This window comes from Elaeis guineensis, chromosome 6, assembly GCF_000442705.2.
Source record: "Elaeis guineensis isolate ETL-2024a chromosome 6, EG11, whole genome shotgun sequence".
Classification (NCBI taxonomy): domain Eukaryota; kingdom Viridiplantae; phylum Streptophyta; class Magnoliopsida; order Arecales; family Arecaceae; genus Elaeis; species Elaeis guineensis.
In genome coordinates, this window is record NC_025998.2 from 7378102 (window position 1) to 7387166 (window position 9065).

Genomic DNA, 9065 nt, shown 5'->3' on the forward strand with positions numbered 1-9065 from the left:
GACTCGGCCGAGTCGTGGGGCGGCGATTACGTGCTTCACGACTCGCTGGACCCCTGGACGTACCCGCCGCCGTGGATGGCAGGCGCCGACGAGTACGAGCTCTTCTCCGACCACGCATGGACGGCGGCAGGACAGCCGGACGGGATTCTTCCGACCGGCCTCGAAGCTCTCTTGTGGGACCGCTAAGAGCCCACAAACATTTTCTTCTCTTCTTCTCTACATCCCATTCGCTTAATTTCCATTTAATTATGTGGGTTTGCTTACGAGACTATAAGCCATTGTAACTGAATTAATTGCTCGGTGCTGGCTTTTATAAGAGAGAGTGGGGGAGAAGAAAATAGAAGAAATGGATGCGCTTTCTTTCTTTTTATTGGCTGAAGACAATGAGAAAACTACAACGCTTTGGTACCTGCGTGTTTCCCGTGCAGCAGCAGCATCATTTACCCTCTCGAGATTTCTACGGAGACTGGGTTGGGATTTTGGGGCCGAGGTCTCTGCAAGGAAGTACTGTTTAGACTGACCTCTGTTACTCTCTTCATTTTTTTTTTTCTTTTCTTGAGAATAATGCCCCATGTCCTGTCCTTCTGGTCCTTTACTTTTTTATGGCACACCTTATCTTTGTCCTCACATTATATTTAGTCACAGGCACTTGATATAGATTGCAGTCCTTGGATCCGTGGATCGAGAGTCTTTTCTCCTGCTGCGAGAAATTTGATCCTACCTGCATGTTTATGTAAGGAATATTCATGTTCAGATCGAGGAATGAATGATATTTGTTTGGAAATTCCTGATTTTATTTCTCGCTTGTTTAATTGCTTAGCCATCAAAATGGAACAATAATCTAATTCCTGCCACGTGGTATATTTTGTGATCTTATGCTACATTTAGTTGGTAAAAATGGAAATCGTTATAGAATGGAATGGGGGGAGGCAGGGGATGAACATCACGATACCAATTCCATTATTTGGATAGCAATAGGATAAAGAAATACCAATTAATTTTCTCATATTTAATTTAACTAGTTAAACATTAGAATATAATCAATTCCATATTATCTTAATTATATTTGTAATTTTTTTGAACTAATACTTTACTATTTCAATATTTTCTTTGATTACTATAATCTATATTTTTCTTATATTCTTTATTTTAGTTTCTATTTTAATACTTTTACTTTATTTTCACTTTGTATTTTTTTTACTTTGTTATGATAGTTTTTATTCATGTTATTATTATTATTATTATCATTATCCATATTCTGTAAATTTAATAAGATACATTTTTGTGCTTTATTATATATTCTTTAGTATTTTTCATAAACCATGCCATTACTCTTTATTTTCAAAATTTTATTTTTCTTTTTGTTTTATTTTAATTTATTTTATAATATTTATCCATTACATTTATATTTTTTTATTTTATAATTCAATATGAATTAATAGTTAATTTTTATATTTTATAATTTACTATGCATTGAACAATATATTCTTATTCATTAGAATGATACATGGTAAAAAAACTTTAATTAATAATTGATATGATATTACAATGCATGTTATTGAGTATTTTTATTATTTCCTAATAGATAATAATTTCTAATTAAACATATTCATATTTATTTTATATCATAATTAAAGATAAATAACTCATATCAAATATATTATTTATTGTTATTTTATATGTAAAATGCTATAAATAAATCTATTTTCAAAATATAATTAATTTTTATTTTTATGAAAGTGACCATTCCTTCCACTTAAGAGTAAAGTTACAATTGCTTTAATTGAAAGATTGATGATAGACAATATGATTTCTAAATTTATTGTCATACTAAACATTGGAATGGGATGAATGCTAGAATTCCTATTCCAATGAACAAAATGTTGTGTGAGATTTTTTTTTTTGGTTTAGTGATTTTCAATGATCCTTACATCTTCTTGCATTCCCACAATTTTTCTAACATAATGAGTATAACAAGCCCAACAATGATGCATAAGGGATTCTATGTATACATGAAGAGTCATTTGGAGTAGCATGTTAGAGGGGATAGCAGTGGTTGGATACAAGAAGAGTGCAGCAACTGAGGATAGGAGTTGTATCTTTCGTGCAAAAGAATGATTCACCTTCTTTCGTGCGAATCCAATATGGACCGCACAATAGTTGTTTCGAGATCTTTGTAGGTGGATAAATGGAAAAGTTTAGCATGCTTGGAGATTTGTATAAGATGTGGTCTAACGCTCAATATTATGAAAGAATATCAATCATTCTTTCATGCAAAAGATACAACTCAATATCTACATGCAAATATATCACCAAAAAAAAAAAATCGCAAATGCAGGTCTTAACGATCGTACTATTTTTTCCTCCTTTTTTCCCCCTCTATTTTTTGTCAGTTTAAATGATAACTAGCTGGAAAGATTCACAATATTTGTTTCAATGTTTTGGATGATTTTTGAATGCCTCATCTTGATGCTTATTTTCTCTTGCCTGCAGCATATGGCCAATTTCTGCAATGTTTTGTTGGATCGCTTTGCCAGCGATTTTTTCTTCCTGATGCCCTTTTTCTGAAAAGCAGTGACCATTCCTAGTATTTTGATTTATCTGTTGCCCTCAGTCATCTTTCGGATGGGCCCTCTGATGCAGACTATGATAGAGTCTTAGTAGTATCTTGAGTACTGTTGTAGGAGTCATACCACCTCAGCCAATATCTTTGAAACTCATGCTCAGGAGCTGTTGAGTTGATAAGAATACCGATATGAAGCTATGAATGTGAAGCTCGACTGTGGAGATCATCATAAAGCTGATTTCAACGGAAGATCGAGATCACTAGGAGGCTGACAGCTGAGCTCATCATAGATCCGACCTCATCATAAAGTTGACCTCATCATCATTTGGACACGTAGCAGCAGATTATTACGATCCGAGCTAAAGGCTACATCGGCCCATGAACGACCCACCTCTACAATATTTCTACTAATTGACTGTCCAGAACTGCTAGTAAGCAGAATGCTCACATCGGTTTACTTCCGATCTCTTTCATCTTACTTCGATTAGTGGTCGATCTGGATCGACGACTGGGTAGCACCACTCGATGGGCTCATTCAGCCGACCTGATTATCGATATCAGTCGAGTAACCGATGGTCAAGTGTGGTTACCATGCAGTCTTATCGAGTCATATCAAGTCACATCATCCAGGAGCCATACCCTGAGCGGCCTACTGCGCACTGTGATGGGACATCACAAAGTTATTAATTATGTCACATGTGCGGTAAGGTCCGCCGCCGCAGCCACCTATGTGCTGAATAAAAACTACGCCCACCGTCAGAGTCAGAGGGATGACCTATACTGCTCAATACGGTCAAAAAATTGAGATTGGGCTTTCCCTCTCTCCCTCTTGACCTTAATCCCTCTATAAATAAAGATAAGAAGAGACCCTCCAGGTACGTAGCCAAACACATAAGTCAAAACTCTATCTCTATCACTCTTTCATCTGTTGAGCTAAGAACTAACATGAGCATCGGAGGGTCCCTGCCGGAGTAACCTCCGATTAGGATTTATTTTACAGATTTTACTGTCGCTTCCAGATACTGCCGATCGATCTTTCCATTCGACTCCAATTGATCCGACCTCTGTCCAATTTTCAATTCAACAGATTGTAAGCTCGCACTTTTGTTTTTGGCCCTCTTGACTATGTTCTTTCTCCGACGAGCGGACATCCTCTTCCAATTTTCTGACATTCGATGCTCAGGCATGATGATTCGACTATCCTATCAGAGATAGGCCGCAATAGTTTGGCATGCTAGGTAGGGATGGAGAAGAGAATATTCTTTCAAGAATCACTATAGTCAAGACGAGAATGCAAAATGCCTTCGTAAGCTTTGCTCGACACTCATCATGGCATGATGCACCTTCGACGACCCTCGAGGAGCTAAGTGCTTCATGATCGATGGTCATAGCGGACTAGCAACAATTTGCTGTCCTGGTGCAGCAATTTAAAATATTAACGAAGGTTGTCCACAGTCTCCAACAGGCTGCGGGGCAGCAGCAGCAATGACGGATAGAGGATTTGGCATCACAGGATGTGCCTTTCAGGCACAGCCCCTGGCCCCATTCTCTATCCCGTCACTCGACTTGACACTCACCAAATGAGTCACCGACCCATTCGACGGTCACCCCATCCTGACTCCTGGCACGCTCCACGTGTCCTCTCCGATGATCGCCGGTCTCCTTCCCTCGATGAGCCTCACAAAAGGAGAAGAGGCCATGATCACTGTCAAGTTCTTCTAGAGAAGGTTCTACCTCAGGATATTCCAAATATTCTGATGAATCTTCGTGGTGGTTGGATGAATATGATCGTAAGCTGAAAGAGCTCGATCGCCGTCTGGATCAGCTCCAAACAAACAATCGGGATCCCACCAATGAGCTCGATATCAGCACCCATCCCCTCTTTTTTCAATAGATTCTCGACGAGTTGATTCTTAGTCGATTTAAGATGCCATAGATGGAGCCATACGACAGCTCCACCAACTCACTTGATCATTTCGAGAGCTATAAAACTCTCATACTTCTTCAGGGGGCATCTGACGCCCTCCTCTGCATCATCTTTTCGATCACTCTTTGAAAAACTATCCAAACATGGTACTTCAAATTTCAATCGAAAAGTATCTATTCATTCGAGTAGTTCGACCAACTCTTCATGGTGCACTTCAGCACCAATCGGAGGATGCCACGGACATGCAACAGTCTTTTCTCCATCATGCAGCAAGACAGAGAATGACTTCGAGACTTGATGGTGCATTTTAATGCTGCCACCTCAGAAGTCCAGGACCTTAACGAGGCAACGGCCATCGCAACCATGAAGCAGGGACTGTGGAGCTCCAGGCTTGCTCTTTGAACAAGATGCATCTTTGGATATATACCAAGCTCCTTCAGTGCGTGCAGAAATACATTCGCATCGAGGAGGGTACAATTGATCGATGCCAATTCGAGGGTAAAGATCAGAAGAAAAAGACCAAGAAAGAAGGAACCTCCACGGGACTGAACCGAGCCCGCATTAAGAGGGAGACTCCACCTTCCCGATCAAGTCCTAAGCCTAAAGATTTTGACCTCAGGTATAATTCTTACACCCCTTTAACTACTCCTGGTGCACAGATTCTTATGGAGATAGAGGGGGAGAACTACCTTCAACGACCCTAGCCGATGAGGTTGAAGCCTATATTTCACAACTGGAAGCACCACTGTTGGTTCCATCGTGATCACGATCATGATATCGAATAGTGCATCCAGCTGAAGGACAAGACAGAAGCATTAATAAGGTGGGGCTATCTCAAAAAATTTGTGCGGAACCGACCTATGCCGCTGCCTGGTGACTCTCAACCACATCTACATCCCCACGAAGAAACTCACACAACCTACGACGGGCGTAATCAAAATGATCTCGATAGGACCAAGACTTCAAGGGGCAGACGACTCAGAAAGCTCTTCCAAACGTCAGCGGACAAACGACGACATCATTTTCTCTGAGAAAGATCTACGAGGGATCCAAACTCCTCATAATGATGCTACTATTGTATCCATGACAATAGCTAATTATGATGTAAAATGATGTTTTGTTGATAATGGAAGCTCAGTTAACATGATTTTCTATGATTGTTTTTCTCGACTTAGCGGTGAGAATCTACCCAATGCTTAACTAGATCCAAGGTGCAACAGTGAAAACCCTCGACAAGATTTGAGGCTGACAAGATCGAGGATAAACTTTGAAGAAAAATCTGACAAGGCTGAGAAGCCGAGGAGAAAATTCGAGAAAAAAATTCGAGGAAGTCCACCTGACCAGAAGGTCGAGGTCATCAGAAAGTCAATCTCTAGATCGAGCTTAAGTTCCGAAGGGCCAAAAAGAAAAGCTGATCTTCGGATCGAGCTTAAGTCCCGAAGGGACAAGATGAAAAGTTGATCTTTGGATTGAGCTTAAATCTTAAAGGGCTAAAAAGAAAAGCTTCGAAAGGCCAACATGAAAAGTCAATCTTCGGATCGAGCTTAAGTTCCAAAGGATCAAGATGAAAAGTCAATCTTCGGATTGAGCTTTAGTCCCGAAGGCCCGAAAAAAAAAATTGATCTTCGGATCGAGCTTAAGTCTCGATTGGACCAAGATTAAAAGTAAGATATCCAGTCTCCTAATTGGACCTCACTAATATCTGAAGTTTGGATTAGACCAAAGTCCCGATAGGACCAAGATCAAAAGTGAGATATCTGATCTCTGGATTGGATCTTATCAAAAATATTGAACATCACAAAATATCAACTTGACAAGTTCTGGCTTAAATTCTCAGACAACATATTTTTGAAAAAGAAGAAAATGAGGCACCAAAGATTAAAATCCTATCAGATATATAGGAGATCCGACCTGCCCACTCCGAGCTCAAGTGGCTCAAGTGGAACCAAATGACACAAGTTCGCCACCTCGGACAAGCTGAGAACTTTTTTCTTGGACGACTTCTTTCGTCTGAAGTGACCTCTTTGGCTTAGAAGTGAGGGACGAGTATGGTAGGGTTCATACCACCTTAGTCAATATCCTTGGGACTCATGCTCAAAAGCTCTCGAGTTGATAAGAATACCGATGTGAAGTTTGTTTGTGGAGATCATCATAAAGCTGATCTCAATAGAAGGTCGAGATCATTAGGAGGCTGATAGCTGAGCTCATCATAAATCTGATTTTATCATGAGTCCGATCTCGTCATAAGACCGACCTCATCATCACCTGGACACATGGCAGTAGATTATTGCTATCCGAGCTAAAGGCTACATCGGCCTATGACCGACCTACCTCTCCAATATTATCTACTAATTGACTGTTCAGAATTGCTAGTAAGTAAAATGCTCATCTCGGTTCGCTTCTGATCTTTTTCATCTTACTCCAATTAGTGGCCGATCTGAATCGATGACTGGATGGCACTACTCGATGGGCTCATTTACCTGACCTGATTATCGACATCGACCGAGCAACCAATGGTCGAATGTGGCCGTCATGTAGTCCCATCGAGTCCCATCATTTCGGAGCCATACTTTGAGCGGTCTGTTGCGTGCCGTGATGGGATACCACGAAGTCATTAATTATGTCACACGCACAGTAAGGCCCATCGTCGTGGCCAACTGCATGCCAAACAAAAGGCACACCCGCTGTCAGAGTCAGAGGGATGACCTGTACGGCCAAAAAATCAAGAATGGGCTTTCTCTCTCTCCCTTTTGATCTTAATTCCTCTATAAATAGAGATAAGAAGGAACCCTCCAGGTATGTAGGTAAACACATTAGCCGAAACTCTGCCTTTCTTGCTCTTTCATCTGTTGAGTTAGAAACTGACTTGAGCATCGGAGAATCTCCACCGAAGTAACTTTGATCAGGACTTATTTTGCAGATCTTGCTATCGCTTCCAGATACTGCCAACCAATCTTTCCGTCCGGCTCTAGTTGATCCGGTCTCCCTCCAATTTTCAGTTCAACAGATTGTAAGCTAGTGCTCTTGTTTTTGGCCCTCTCGACTGTGCTCTTTCTCCAGTGAGCGGACATCCTCTTCCAATTTTGTAACGTTCAGTGCTTAGATGCGACGACCTGACTATTCCACCAAAGATAAGCCGCAACAAATACTTATGGGATCCTACGTGCTATGATTGAGCATTTTGGTGCTGTTTTTATGGATCTCTTAGATTTTTATCATCGAAATTATTGTTTGTATAGAATCTTTTTTTTTTCTGATTGCTTTTAGTTTCTTTAATTTATTATTATTTTTTTTTTTTTCTCTTTTTGCTCCTTCCTTTTTTTCATATAAATATTCTGATGGTACATTCTTCTCCCCCTTCATTGTTGACTAAATCGGGTGACTAATGGTTAACACCCATTAGTCTCCTCCTTGTCATCAAAAAAAAAAAAAAAAAGTATAATGTTGCTGAAACTTCTTGGAATCTTCGTTCGCGTATGACATTGTACTAAATGTGCGACTACCCGCCCTGCCGACCGAGCACATAAAAAAAATCTAGTTTCTTGTCTCTGCATCCATCCACCAACTAAACATTATTGTAGGCGGTAGCAAATTAAGCATGTGAGTCACGCACCTGACAGTTAATTGACCCATTGAATCCCTGGGTCATATGCCCACATTGATTGTGACCCATTTTCTCTTGCTAGAGCACAAAATAGTTCAGAAAATCTGTTCTTAGTCATGAATCAAATGATTTTTTTAAAGAAAAATAAAATAAAACTAATTGAAATTTTGATAGAAACTATAATACTGATGATGACTTACCTTTTTCTGGGTAAAATGATGATGAATCAATTTATTTAGTTAGATGAACACTTCTTCTGGGCTTTCATCCCAACTATCAATCTTCTTGCTCCTTCTTACCCCAAAAAAAAAAAAAAAAATTCTTTCTTTTTTTTATAAAAATAATAAACTTCCTAGACAACTGATGTTGGAGAAAATATGACAAATCCCAATTCTACTATCAAAAATTTTCTTTCATGCCATGTCATACGAGGAACTGACACTCTATAAGACAATTTTATATTAAATTTATTGATCTCATGAATCATGCCAATGTGAAATATAAAGTGAAATTTTTTAGTAGTAGGGTTGGGCATTGTGGCATTACTCTTTTATTAAAACCGCCCATATTTTCAGGAAATTTCGGACAACTAATAATATAGTAATTCTAATGCTCCCCATACTTTAGATTGTAGAATATATTATGGTTGTAGGAGCCTGTGCCTGTAAATTCAACATTTGCTAGTTTTAATGGCTGTTTAACATTATCTGTGCTATATTTCCTATCATATTGGCAAAGATAATGTTAACACTAATGCACAAGATTCTAGATGACTTCATTTGTTGAGTGGGTGCAACAATTAGGTTCTATAATTTGTCATGCCCCTATGTAAAGGTCATATTGTGTCCTTAAAAATTATTCCCCGCACTTCTAGCTCTCTTATAAAGCAACTAAAGAAGGCATGGCATCCACGCAATTTGTAGAAGACTATCTTTAACCAAAATGCATATAAATTGTTTTAAGAGCAC